Here is a 15,531-nt window from a genome sequence, read left to right on the forward strand (position 1 = left end):
TTGAGTCCCTGACGGTGGGTATTCAAACGATACACCCAGCGTTGTTCCAATTCAAAAAGTGAATGTGTGCCTGTCGAGTTACAAGTCTGTAGCACCACCCACCACATGTCATCTGGTGTATGTTTAAGTTCAATGAAATGGATGCTGAGTTTGGTAGTGGCGCGTCCACATCGGATATTACTCCGATGTTCATTTATCCTGATTTTCACAGGTCGTGTAGTCATCCCAACGTATCGTAGCTCACACGGGCAAGTAATCAAATACACACAATTCCGAGTGTTGCAGTTAGTGTGTTTCCTCAATTGCCAAGTGAGGAAGGGTTCAAGGTCTAGAGTGTCTGTACGTTTGGTGAGTGAACAGATGTTGCAATTTCCACACGGAAAATGGCCCACGACTGGGGGAAGGTCCCATAAAGTCCTCTGTCTAGGAGGGGTGATGGTAGGTTTTGGTCGAGTATGTACCAACATGTCTTTAATGTTGGTGGTCCTCTTAAACGCAAACACAGGTTTGGGAATGTCTTCACCACCACTGCAGAGGACTGACCATCTCTTATTGATTATCTTCTTCACCGTATTTGAGAAGGGAGTGAACGTTGATACACAGGTGAGTTTATGGTCTGTGGGTTTTGGAGTCAGTTGTAATAATGACTCTCTATCACTGTACTTAGCTCGTTTGTAAGCTGTATTGATAACTCTCTCTGGGTAATGACGGTCATGTAGTTTGATCTGTAGATCAGCAGCTTGGGTGTTGTATAGTCGTAAATTGCTGCAGTTCCGTCGAAGGCGTAGGAATTGTCCAAATGGTAAGTTTTGTCTGAGTGCCTTAGGATGGTGACTATCATATAATAGTAGGCTATTCCGATCTGTAGCTTTTTGAAAAGTGCGGGTCTCTAATCGACCTTCCTCAATGCTGATTAGCAAATCTAAAAAAGGGACCTCAGTGGTAGAGACAGAGGAGGTAAATTTGAGGAAAGGATCCAGATTGTTTATCCATGTAGAAAAAGAGTCTACCAAGGCTAAAGGTCCGTGCCAAATGACAAGGATGTCGTCAATGTAGCGACGCCATAGCTGAATATTTGTGAAGAATGGATTAGACTCTGGCAAGATAAAGCGTTTTTCAAAATTGTACATGTACAAGCATGCTAAGCTGGGGGCGAATGTACTGCCCATCGAGGTGCCATGAATCTGGTGGAAGAGTTTATCCTCGAACTGGAAAAAATTCTTAGTCAGGGCCAGACTGGCACAGTGCATGATAAAGTGAACAGGTGTCATTGATTCTAGGTTGGTAGATGTAAGGGCTGACTCAACTACATCCAGTGTGGCTGCTTGTGGGATGTTGGTGTATAAAGCCTCAACATCAAGGGTGATCAGGGCATCAACAAACACTGTTGAGTTTATGGTTTTGATCAGGTTGAGGACGTCTTTAGTGTCTCTAAGGTAAGTAGAGGACCGTTGTACAAGAGGTCGTAAAAAGTGGTCACAAAATACAGAAAGTGGTTCAAGAACAGACCCAATGCCAGAGACTATTGGGCGTCCTGGTGGAGGTAAAATACCCTTGTGAATTTTGGGAAGACAATAAAAGTAAGGAATACGGGGATCTTCCGTATTCAAAAAATCCGCTTCTTTTTGTGATATCCAAGTATTGTTAACAGCTTCTTCTAACATGCCCCGTATCTCAGTTTGCAAACAGGCCGTAGGGTCCTGATCAATTTGAGCATAATAGGTAGCATCGTCAAGGAGGCGAAGACACTCTTGTCTGTACTCCTCTGTGTTCAAAACAACGATGGCGCCTCCCTTGTCTGCTGGTTTAATAGTGATATTAGTTTCAGCTGCCAGAGTTCGAAGTGCCTCATTCTCAATTTTAGACAGGTTAGTAAATCTGTGTTGTGGACGTATATTTAATATGTCGGAGGTGACTGCTTTCTCGAAAGCCAGGACCTCGCAAGGCATTGATGTATGTGGGGGTATGAACTTGGAAGGTTTTCTAAGGCCGGAGTCCTCAGGGGAATCAGTGGTAGGTCTGTCTTTAAAGAAAAATTGCAAGCGTATTTTTCTAAAGAACCGAGAAAGTTCGCATTGTAAGCTAAAAGGATCCTCCTTAGGAGTGGGGACATATCCCAAACCTTTGTTCAGTACCTTAATTTCATCAGAGGACAAAGGCCTAGAGGACAGATTTACCACTAGATCTTTGCTGGAGGGGTTTTGCCCTGGCTCCGTGTGACCATCTGTGGTTCCTCCTGTGACCAATGGACTCGTCTTCCTCTTCCTCGTCTTCTGCCTCTTCCTCTGCCCCTGCCTTGGCCTAAAAAAGGCCCATAAGGTGGCATTGGTCGGGGTTGGTAAAAGGGGAAGGGGTGTTGCCATGCCATCGGGGGACCCTGGTGGTATTGTGGGAAGTTATAATAAGGTTGGGGTCTTTCGTCTTCCGTGCTCCATCCATCAGAGGATGAGCTATGGCTATATTTGCGAGGTTTTCGACCAGATATAGAGGAATCATCTGATGAAACGGAAGGTATATCACCTGTGTAATCTTCTTTGACATAGGGATAGACCTTCTCTCTATTGAATCTATTAATGTCTTTCTGTAGCTTAGTGATCTTCTGTTGTGTTAGGAACTCTTTGGTATTATTAAGGTCAGCGGTAATTTCTGCTAATCGGCTTTTGAATGCTGTTATGGAGATAGTGGTTTTAAGTGTGTTCTCCATAAAGGTAATCTGTATGGATAAGGATTCCGCTAATCGTCTGGAAGTATTGATGATAAGGACCAGCCAGTCCCGGGTGCACTTCCATGCAATCTGGGCCCAGTCCTTCCTAAAGGCCAGGTCTTGTAGGAAGATTCAAGAGGTGAATTTCAGAATGTGTATACCATTCTTAGATGTATCGGTGCCGTAACTTCATTTTCCTCTCATGGGCGAATTACTTTGTGATGTGTGCCACATCGCATTACCTATTAGAGTAAACGATCATTTTTTTTTTTTTTTCTACCTAAATATGGTTGTACTGAACACCCTACTTCATATTCGTTTCTAAAGGTGACGTACCAGTAATAAACTATGCATTATCTTTTTCTGCTGTGTGGATATTGTTATTTGTGTGTGTTTATGAGATACTTACACACAGTTGTGAAGTATTACTTTTGAATTTTGTTTCCACGCTATGGTCTACCGATACCCAGCTACTTTGCGGAATATCCCTTAGACTAATGCTGGACTATAACATGTGGTCCCCCATTCGGTATATATATTGTTTCTTACCAATCAGATTTTCGGTAAGCCAGGCAAGAGGCCAGCGTGATTCCATGGAACCTGTTCTTTCAGTAAAGAGGGTAAGCCTCCCTATGTGTTATTAGCATGGCTTGCTTTGCACCCACCTGGTCACTGAGTGTTGCACAGTTTGTCACAATTTGTTTTCTTCATCACAAATCTATCACTCTCTAGTACTGATGGAGTGATTTTTTACAGCGCTAATTTGAGCCCTTTTTTTCCCCTGATTTAGGGTGACTAGTAGGAAAGAGAAGCCAGTCCGGCTTGACCTCAGTAAGTGACTGATGACGCCTTGACTGTGTACGATAGTCAGCAGGAGTATAGGTATATTGATATTTTGAGAGTGATTTCTTGATTTAGTAGGTCCTGAAGAAGCGTCACTGGATCCTGTTGGACCATCACAGACGCGAAACATGTCGACCGCATACTAATGAGGAGTGGATTATTTCCACCATCCTCTTTTCTTAAATGTTTTGTGTGAGTGTCCGAGCATTACCTCTGTTTCCACTCCCTACATTTTTTTATTTTTGACCATCTCCCAATAGCAAACAATAAATCATTGAGTGAGGGATTTGAGCCAATTTTATCCTTATCTTTTTCTCTCTCTTGTGGATTTGTTCTTTTCTCAGATCCATATTAGGTCCCACGGCATCATTGAATATATAAAAAGATCTCCGGCAAAGAGCCCCCCCTCGGGGGTGCCCGTCAGACATTGCAGCGCCGGTCTGACGAGGAGCTGTCTGATGATGAAGCATGACACCAACCAAGGTGTGTGAGGACCATTGCTCCTGAATTTCAGGACTCCTTTTCTTTCCTCTTATTCGGAACAGTGTACCACTTTATATTTACTTACCTCTGTTCTCCTGGTCGCTGGGGGGAAAGTCTGGTAGGCTCCTCTTGGGGTTCCAAGTTCCTACAGCTCCCCTCTAACGATTCCATATCCTTGGGTGGTAGACTGTTTCTCACATTCTACTTTCTTAGTATACTATTTTCTATTGTTGTAGCCAATGCCTATTGCTTTTTATGCTATTTACTGATTGCTAATGTGTATGTAATAGTGTGTTTACTTACCTCCAGTCGGGGAGACTGCCTAACAGTATTCCAGTGTTTGTGTTGCCATAAAAAGTACCTTCATTTTTGTAACACTGTATGGTTCTTTTATGTGCTGTGTGACTATAGTGGTGATGCATAAGCTTTGCATGGTTCCTAGATAGGTCTTGGCTGCTCATCCACAGCTACCTCTAAAGAGGCCTGAATTCCTAGACACTGGCGACACTTTACTAATAGGGGATACGTGGTATCAGGTGATAACACCATAGGTGCTCACCACACACCAGGCCAGCTTCCTACAGCCGCTGCATCTTTTATTGTACCAATGGCATCAGTCTTCAAAGAAGGGACATAGAGCCCCTTGCAGGCGGGTGCAGTGACTGACTGCACTCACTCACAGGCGGATGTCTGGAAACCCTCCTTCCCTTTCCAGAGGGCTGTCCTCTAGAAGCGCACTGTGTGTGCAACTTCTATTGTGGTGGGGTCAATGTACTCCTGGAAGGACTCTTGCTCCTGCGTCCCTCAACTTCATGAGGCCACATTACCATGCAAATAAGGAAATGCACTCTTAAGGTATGGTAGGCGCTTTATGTTTATTATGTTAAATGCTGCACAAGCAAGCATCTACAGCCCCTTTTGTAAAAACACAATGCACGGGGTTCGGAAAATGGACACACACGTCCTGTGCACGCACAGGGCACTGTCTGTAATAGTCTTATACCCTGACAGTTTCTCGATGCCTACATTTTTGTCAGCATGCGAGTTAGCTATGAAAACTATCGGTTAAATTGGGTAGGTAATTTAATAGGAAGCGTTGTTTAAGCTGCTAGAAGCTGCAAACGTAGGATATGAAGCGCTTTATCAAATAAAATAGAAGTACGCCCTTTTAAATGTATTTGGCGGCAAGAGCTCTTTAAAGCTTTTGTAACTATATGCTTCCCCTGACTCAACCCATCACGACTTCTCCTTTCCTGGCTCCACCCTCTTTTTGATTGCATCCTCCCTATTTGTGGGTTCTCGTCACAAATGTTTTCTATTTCCAGCACTGAGACTTCTCGGTTGCTGTCTAAAGCAATGAAGTCTCAATTTGTTAAGTGTCGGAGGTCCGTCTTCCTCGAGCACTTTGCGCACGCGGCGTAACATGTGCTAGTTATTGTAAAAGCTCGATTATCTGGCCCACGAGGATTCTTACCCTGCCGCGTGCCCTTCTGCCTGCGGCGCGAATTCTGAAGGCGCTCAGACCCCTTCCCTCCTTAAGTGATTAGTCATTGGTAGGAATGTGGTTCCACTATAAACTGTTCTGATCTTGTGAATGGCAGATGTGACTTTAAGGACTTGGCTGACGCAGCGCTTTGCCGCTCCAGGCTTTCATTCTCGCGGCCGAACTTTCCGTTTTATCTCCTGGGCTGTTTTGCAGTCGCAGAAAACACAATTACTTTGAACTCCGCCTATGATGTCATTATAGCTGGGAGCTGGGGACTGATACAAATTATGCTGCGGAGGAGCGGACATGTGATGGAGCTACATATGCACATGGCCTTCCCTCACTGGCCCAGGGATGTGTGCTAAGAACTTGACAGTTTGCCTTGGATATCAATATGATCAACGGGCGCCCAGATTTTCACCACAGGGCTTGCCTCGAAAATGTAGTTATCCGAATCCATGACATCATATGCTGCGGTATTTATGGACAGGCATTATACGTTATAGTAGAATATTAATTTACAGTGAGAGCACGAGTTAGGCCCAGCAGTAGATCTTTTTGGCTTAGCTGTCTCCTAACTTTCTGTTCCTCAGGTCAGTGCTTCATTTTGTACATGTGGTTGCAGCTGGCAGGAGCTGCCCCTTATTTTTAGGGCTGTGACTTATTTTTCATCACTAGACTTTGACATAGAGAGGCAGAGGCAAAAATGAAGGACGAAGGAGGAAAAGAGGGAAGCAGTGTCAAAGGAAGAAAGCAGTCAAGAGTGAAAAAGAATCCACAAGAATGAGATAAATGAGAAGGAAATGTAGAGTGGGTGAAGAAAGGGGCATGAGTTAGAGTCAAAATTTGCCAGCCTTGGTGCTATGGGTGGCCCTTATGCCTAGCATATACGTCTAATGAGCTAGCTTCAGCATTTTGCCACACCAGGCGCACAGGCCAAAAATTATAGAGTGCAAGTGTTAGCTTTTTGATTCAGGTGGATCTTATGCTAATAATTACCTGTATTATGGCAGTGTCAGCATTTATGCCTAGAATTGGTTCGATTATGCCAGTAAATTTGCATGGATGGGCCATGTACCAAGAATTTCCTCCAGTGTGAAAGCACCATAATGTTTGCCACATGAGTCCCTTTAGGTCAAGAATGACCTGCAATATCCCAACTCCAGCATGTTTTCATGGGTAACCTATATACCAATAATTATCTCTAATATGCTTAGGCTAGCAGCAGGCAAGCCAGTGTAACACACTCACACATGCTGTAGCTCACTCATCCTTATATACATTCACTCACTTATATCCATTTTCTTTCACATTCATTCTCACACTCTTACAAATACTCATTCTCTCTCACTCACACTTACTTGCATTTTCATTCTTGCTAGCGCAGGAGTTTCAATAAAAATATGAATGAGTATTCATGTATTATGAGTACTGGATTTGTGTAGAAAATGTAATAATATAGAGAAAATAATGCATGCATTTGAAAATGTGATAACAAGGAGTTGCCGCCAATATTCACAGTTTACCTATTAATAGCTTATTAATATGAAATGTTGAACGTATGTTTGATTAATGTAGTAATATGTCATATTAAGGGTTATGCATTATTTTTTAGCTTTATTAATTCCAAGCCTTAACTTAGCAGAGGTCTTGGCCTAGTTGCTCGGCTTCATGTCAAGCTGCTTTTCTTGCATGTTTAATAAAATGGCTGTTCAGAGAATTAAACTGTGATTTTCCATTGTACTGTCCAAATGTACTCGTAGCTAAAAGTCTTTCTCATGAGAACTGCATGCTAGAAGATGCTGTTCTTGCTAAATGTAACACTATGAGTGTAATGTGTGTAAGACTGACTTTCTCAGGAAAAGAACAATAGAGACACTGACTGGAGTATATGCTGCAACAATAATGTTTCCTGACGAGCCGGATGAATAGGTGAATATTTTCTTTTGCATCTTGACGAGAGACATACATAACTTTAATGCTTAAAGATTTAGCATTTTCTTTACTTTGATGCTGAATCCTGATGCCTTGCTGACCGAACTGATGTCCTGATGATGAAGACTATTTTAGCTTGCTGATCCAATTGAGGAGAGGCGTACTTGTACCCATGTGTTTAGTATGCCTATTTGCTTTTCCTTTCTAGGTACCAACCGCACTGTTTTGATAGAGCCATAGTTAGATGTTTTCCAAATTTGTGTTTACTAAATTGTTTTGCATTAAGCCCAACATGCTGATGCTAATCTGGTGTTAGTTAAGGATTCTCACTAATGAAAGTTTGTTATAGGGAATAACGTTTGACAAATTTCTTTGGTGAATCTAAATGTATGTGATATCGTTTGCACAATTGTTCTTATTATTGATTTGCAGTGTAACCTTAGAATGTGTAGTGGTTCAAGCTTTGATTAGATTACGTTTGTTTCGCAGATTTGGACAGCCAGTGATGTTTCTGTATGTGTATCAATTGATTTTGAGATTTTTTTTACGTGACATTAGCATTGTTAATATAGGGAAATAAATACTCAAACTTTTACTAAAGGTGTGGTTATTCATGACTGATAAGTCATGGTGTGTGGCAATTACTGACTCCATTGATTACTAACGCTATTGATTATCATTGATTATTGATGTTATTGATTATTGACCTGCCGGTGCTGGATCTATGGTGGGAACTTCCTAATTGCGAGTCAAAAGGTTCATCGACCTATTTGCGTCCCCTTGTAAGTTTACTTATTAAGGTCAGACACGCTAACAGAGCTGGTAGCAGAGACAGATGGTTTGTCTCCTTAATTGCCCATCATAGATGCCCGTTTTAGAGTAACAGGTACTAACAGACGTGGTAGCAGGGACGGATGGTTAGTCTCATTAAGAGCCCATCATAGACGCCAGGTATAGAATAACAGGTATTACCAGAGATAGTAGTAGGATTTATGTTCACAGAGGTGGTAGCAGAAAGAACTAAAGATCAACGTAGATGGTAGTAGCTTGATGATTTGGTGTTTTGAGACGTTCATTATTACTGAGATTTGGATTTATTTTTCAATGATGCTGATTGGAGAGAAAATGTTCCCTTAAGTCCAGAAAATGACTTTCCCAGAATCTTGGACCCTGCCAATGGTTGTTTGAGGATGTTCTCGGTCTTCTAGTGATAGTGTGAATAAAGTAGGCTTGCACTTGCACCGCTTATGCAAATCGCAGGTGAATTGTGACGTTTGTGAAGGTTTAGGGAGTTTGTGTACTCCAAATGAAGTTGTAGGAGAAGTGTGCGTACTCTGCAGTGTGAGAGTAGGGAAGTCGTTGTACTTCACATGTTTGTGGCACTTTGTGTTAAAAAATTGTCCATGTGGTTGACTCCAGAGTATATTGAAAAGTGTATGAGATACTTGGTTTTATGTTGTAATCTGTCTGGTTTAGTAGGTCGATCAGGCGTGGTCGACAAGTCAGAGTGTGAGTCAAAGTGAGTGAAATCATTTTCTTGGCTGAGATCTGGCGAGTCCTATATGCACCAGGACAGACTGACTGATCAGTTGAGAGTAAAATTTGAGGGTTGAATTTTACTTGCCAGTAAGGGAAACTGAGAAAGAAGGAGTAGCTGTTAGAGCCAGAGCCGTCAGTGAAAAATCTGTAAAGTTTCTGAAGTGATTGTGTTACCTTTCCTGTAGTAAACCAGCAGATTTGTTTTTTGGTTTTGGGTTTAGTGCTTCCAAATTTTTGCATTAGTTTGTGTGATTGGAAGTTTGGGAGGACAAGCTGCATGACAATGTGATGTCATTGGAGCTGCGCTGAGATAGGTCGGTTAGTGAGAATGGTCGGGCACGGATTGGCAGCTGTCTGTGAGGCGCAATTGGTGGAGAAAGTGGGTGAAGAGAACTCTGGATGAAAAGTCACTTCGGGATTTGATTTTGAATAACAAAAAAAGGTTCTAAATATGACCTTTTTCAAGGCTTTAAAGAGTGTTTTTAGGGGACATACGTACATTACGAGTATCGGCAAAGGTACACCACCAGAAGGTACACTGGCTTCCATTGTAATGGAAGATAAGGGTGTTGCGCCATGTCTTTGGCTAAAGCAATGGTGCAAAGTGACAGAGAAAGATGGAAACTTAGCGTTTCCAACAAATGGAACGTTCAATTTGAGGTTTTTAGAGCATTTAGTAGCCAGACAGCAATAGCAACAAACATTTGAGAGGAGAATGAGAAAGGCAGAAAAGACATTGACAGAAGCTAGGTGGGATAGTGCTCAGAGAGTTCGGAGGATGGAGACTTTGCATGGAATTAAGTTGTTCCGGCCATTACGCAGGACAATGAGAAGGAAGGAAGGAAAGCTACTAGAAAGACTAACAGGAGCCGGTCCAAAGGTAGGGAGGCTAGAAAGTCTTCAGCAGTGGAGGAAGAATCAGATGATGATGAATTTATTTTACAGTTATTAAGAAATCGACCATCGCCATATGCAGCACATGAGAGTGACCCGAGCACCAGTGCTGATTCTGCAGCTCCAACACAGGTTAATGGGACAGTAAGTCCGATGCAGGTGAATGCTAGCCTAACACATAATACAATGCAGGGTAGTCTTAACACACCTACTACTCCTGTAGTACAAAATCAGGTGCAACGGCCACAGGTTCAGAGAATTTACCCTGATGTGCCCATTATGGAAACAACTAAAAGATTAATGGTGCCTACGGAACAGGTTTTCCTGAGACCAATGTTGGTTCAGACAGAACCAACTCAACTTTTACTGCCCCAAGTGCAGCCACAAGTCATGCCAAGATTCACTCCAGTAACAAGGACACAGTCAGATATGTCTTCAATGATGCATGGGAGTTACTCTCCCACAGAATGAAAGTCCCAGACCAACCGCAGATGCTATATCTCTACCTATTACTGTTGGCCCAGCAGTACCCCTATTTGCACAGAAGAAACCTAGTGTAGGTGAACAGGGTGTCATGACACAGAATGCAATGGAGGGAGGACATAATGAAAACAATCAAGCAGTCTCTCCTGTGGGACAGACTTTTGACGGATCAAGATCACTGTTAGACCTTAGTCCATTTGGAGTACTTCCGGATACTATGGTAGGGTCAAACATTAGCCAGAGCTTGAAATCCTTGACACCGCAGACCCCGAATGCAGTTGCACAGCAGGTACCATAGGTACAGGCCAGTAACATTTCACTGCAAGGGTTGACAGCTCAGCAGTTGACTGAATGGTTAGGCAAGCTGAATACCCTGCAGAGTGCTCGTAAGGGAGAGGAGTATTTGAACTATGCTAGGCTAAGCATGGAAGCAGGTGAGCTCATTGAAGGAACAATGGGGGTAAATAGGTTAGAATCCTACACAGGAGCAAAATTTAGATACCTATGCCCAAAGATCACAAGGGAAGTGAATAGTGTGCATCGGAAGCTAGCAGACCTGGCAGAGTAGTACGGCATAGAAATAGAGAAAACAAAGCATTTGAAGAGGAGTTATAGATTACATTTTCAAGTCTAAGGATTTTGAACACATGAGATCTGCAGGAATGAAGGCACACCTTAAGGAATTACTTCAAGGTGCCCAGATCTGGGGAGCATTAGACAAATGGGAAGGCAGATGGGTAAAGAAAAGACACAAAAGCAAAAGGGATTCTGTGGAGCTGACTGCAAATGTGCAGGAAGGTCAGGATCCAGTGAAGATTTTACCAATGAGAGAGGTTCCAGGAAGGAATATTATTTATGTCCCTTGGAAGAGAAGTGACATTCTATCATTTACCAATGATTATCCAAAGTTGAGAGAGAAGCCAGTGGAGTGGTACCAGGAGAAGTGCCTGTAGGAGGACTTGAACACATTACTAGAGATAGTGGTCCCGGCTGATCTGTGGGTAGAGTGTAAAAGAAATATAGATTGGCCAACAAGCGAACCGGAGAGAGATAAAAATAGGGGTGCCCATCCCTGGAGGTAATGAAATACTACTAAAAGGAGATAGAATTTTTGAAAATGAGAATTTCGCCCAAGAACATTGATTGGCAGAGAATTGACAGGACAGCTCAGGAAGCAAAGGAGTCGATACATGCGTTTTATGAGAGATTGTTACTGGCGTTTAAGCGTTACAGTGGTACAGAGACAATTGAGGCTAAGGACATGATTCACATTGTGTTCAGATTTGTGGAAGGACTGAGACCTGAAATTAGCCAAGTGATTAAGAGTCATTTGATTTTCTGGTAAGCAAAGCCGATGATGAGGTGTTGCAGTATGCAAAGTAGTGTAGTTATGAGATTGAATTGAAGCAAAGAAAGCTGAAAGAGAAGGCGATGGTAATGCAGATTAAAGCTGATCAGACAGGCATGCAAGGGAATTTTACACAACAGCTACCACAGCAGCAGCAGGGAAACATGGTATTTCAGCCCCAGGTGAGAGGTCGAGGTAGCAAATGTAATGTGTGGGTACTGTATTGGTTCAGAATGATGTGCAGGGAATGAAGAAATCATTGCCATGTCACGTCTGTGGAGACTGGACATTGGAAACGGGAGTGTCCGATGTTGGTGCAGGAAGGTGTTGTTCAGCAAAGCAATGACATCAATTCATTCCAGAATATGAGAGGACCGAGAATGAGAGGTCCTAATCCAAATTTCCAAAATAATGTGAATCAAATGTAGAATTTTTAACCAATGCAGCAGGTGCAAATGCCATGTGTACAAATGACAAATGTTGCAGCCAGTGTAGCAGCAGGTTCCAATGATACCTAGACAGCAAATTCAAATACCTCAAGCCCCAATGGAGCCACAGCAAAATATGCTTTCTCAACAGGTCACTAGTCAGAAGCTTAACCAAAGTAATAACACAGTGCACCAATTTCCGTTACACAGTGAGAATGGACTAGATGATGATTGGGGAGTGAAAGTTCAGATGAGGAGCCAGGTGTGCTTGCAACCTCCTTAGAAGTAGATCAGAGAGGTCCCTACGTGAATGGAAAAGTCATGGGTCACCAAGTTTTATTCTTGGTTGACACAGGAGCTACACATTCTACAGTGAGGAGTGCAGAAGTCCCAAACTTGCCCCTTTCAGGTTAAACAGTTCAGATTGTGGAGGCAGCGAATCAGTATTTGACCAACCCGATTACAGAACCAGTTCAGGTTAAAATTGGGAATTTTGAGGGATTGCATAAATTCGTAGTCTGTGATTCAAGTCAGTATCCCTACTGGTAAGAGACTTGGGCCCGTATTTATACTTTTTTTAGTGCCGCATTTGCGCCGCTTTTTGACGCAAAACGGCGCAAACCTACAAAATACAATGGCATTTTGCAAGTTTGCGCCGTTTTTGCGTCAAAAAATGACGTAAATGCGGCGCAAAAAAAGTATAAATACGGGCCTTACTTTGTAAGATTAAATTCTCAATTACTTGTTCAAATGATGGAATTGAGATTCAGTCAAATAGTGATGATGAAGATGACCAAGCCCCAGGGATAAAGAGTGAGACTACAAATGAGGAATATCCTCTGATTGAATTTTTCCCAGTGTTCACGGTGAAGAAGCTTCATCCTGATTTACAGGGAATGGTTAATGAGAAAGTGTGGGATTTGACAAGAAAAGAGATAGGTCTGATAAAGGGAGTTGAGCAAGTTAATGTTACTGTAAAGCAGAATGCAGTTTTTCCTCAGATTCCCCAGTACCACATGCCACAAGATAACCGTATGAAGGTTGCCCAAATAATTTCAAACTTTGTGAAACAAGGGGTTCTGAAGGAAGTATTGAGCAGCCCAGGTAATTCACCGATAACAGGTTTGCAAAAGCCCTGTGGGAAAGTTCGAATTGTCCAGGATTTGAGAAAAATAAATGACATTGTGGTCAAATGTTGTCCCGTGGGGCCAAATCCAGCTGTGATAATGTTCCAGATTCCATGTGATGCTGAGTGGTTCACTGTCATTGATTTGTCACAAGCCTTCTTTTCTGTGCCTCTTCATGAGGACAGCCAATTTCTGTTTTGTGTCAAATTTTTGGACCAAGTTTATTGTTGGTGCAGAATTCCTCAGGGGTTTTCAGAGTCACCTTCCATATTCAATCAGATCTTGAAAATTGCCTTTCCAATCAACCTTGGTACAGCACATTGATGAATTGCTGATTGCGTCCAAAACAAGGGATGAGTGCAAGTGTGACATAATTGCTTTACTGAACTATTTGGGAAAGAATGGTCATAAAGTGTCCCCTCTTAAATTGCAATACTGTCAGAAAGAAGTGAGATACTTGGGACACCAGATTGAGAAGGGATCGAGAAAGATATCCAGAGAAAGGGTTACAACCATAATGCTGATGAATCCCCCAACCACAAAGAGAAATGTCAGGATGTTTCTAGGGATGATAGGTTATTGTCGCCAATGGATTTCCAATTTTTCAGTAATTTCAAGACCATTGCAGAAGCTGACCCACAAGGAAGTCACTGATCCCATAGTATTAGACCAGGCTGGAATGAAAGCGTTCACTGAATTGAGAGAGATTCTGTGCAAGGCTCCAGCTTTGTGTATGCCTGACTAAACTGAACCTTTCACATTGTTTTGTCATGAGCGTGATGCATGTTCTTTGTCTGTCTTGACACAGGTCCATAGAGGGGTAAACCACCCAGTACCATATTATTCAGCTACTGTGGACCCAGTTGCAGCAGCCTTACAAGGTTGTTTACATGCAGTTGCAGCAATTGGACAGAGCCTTAAACAGTGTGAGGGCATTGTGATGGGACATCCTTTGACTATAATGGTCCCTCACTCTATTGAGATCTTACTTACAACACCGAAACCACAATATTTTACTGGTGCAAAATTGTACAGATATGAAATGAGTATTCTAGGGTAATCAAATGTGTCATTGAAAAGATGTACAGTGCTGAACCCGGCAAACTTACTTTCTAATGAGAATGTTGAAATTCAAAAGATGGAAGACGTTAAGCATGATTGTCTTGAAGTAACTGACTTATGCATAAAATCAAGACCTGACATTAGAGATACTCAATTGGAAGAGAATGACCAAGTTATTTTTGTTGAAGGTTCTTGTCTAAGAGACAATACAGGGACACTGAGAGCAGGATACACTATGTGCACAATTATTAGTATTCTGGAAGATTCCTGGCTTCGTGGAGTGTTTTCTGCCCAAGTAGCACAACTAGTAGCCCTCACTAGAGCGTGCCATGTTTCTGCTCAGCTGAAAGTTACAATCTATACGGGTAGCCAGTATGGATTTGGAATAGTCCATGATTTTGGACAGTTGTGGTCACAGAGAGTTTTCATGACCTCCTCTGGTTCACCAGTGAGAAATAGTGAGAGGATTAGAGAACTGATACATGCCATTCAAATGCCTGTAAAGATTGCTGTGGTGAAATGCACTGCACATCTGAAGTTGCAGGACTTCGTGTCATTGGGAAATGGATATGTGGATCAAGTCGCAAGGTTTTGCGCAATGAACTGTATATCGTTCGGAGATAAAAGGGAACTGTTACCCGAAGAAGACAAAACATGTCCAAATTTTGCTTTGAAAGTAATTGATATTTTGGCAGAATTGAAAATGTTGCAGAAACATGCTAATAGGGAGGAAAAATGTTCATGAAGTCAAATGAAATCTGTGCAACAACAAGATGGGTTGTGGGTTTCAGAAGAGGGTCAATTGGTTTTGCCTAATAGTCTCTTGTCTCAAATGGCCAGGTATTATCATGGTCAAGCACATGTTGGGAGGGATGCCATGATTCGGTTGTTTAAATATGATTGGTTCAACCCGGGGTTTAGACAGGTTGCTGAAGCAGTTTGCCATTGTTGCATCATTTGCCAGCAAATGAACGCGGGGAAAGGGACAGTGGTTAATTTGAGCCACATTGAAAGAGCGTGAGGTTCATTCAGCAGAATTCAGATGGATTGTATTGAGATGCCTGTCTGTGGAGGTTTGAGATATGTGTTGGTGATTGTATATTTAGTCACTGGATTGAAGCTTACCCTACACAAAGAAATGACAGCCTCACAGTAGTGAAACTACTGCTTAGGGAACTAATACCACGTTTTGGGTTTCC

The sequence above is a fragment of the Pleurodeles waltl genome, chromosome 11 (genome assembly GCF_031143425.1).
Source record: "Pleurodeles waltl isolate 20211129_DDA chromosome 11, aPleWal1.hap1.20221129, whole genome shotgun sequence".
In the NCBI taxonomy this organism is placed as follows: domain Eukaryota; kingdom Metazoa; phylum Chordata; class Amphibia; order Caudata; family Salamandridae; genus Pleurodeles; species Pleurodeles waltl.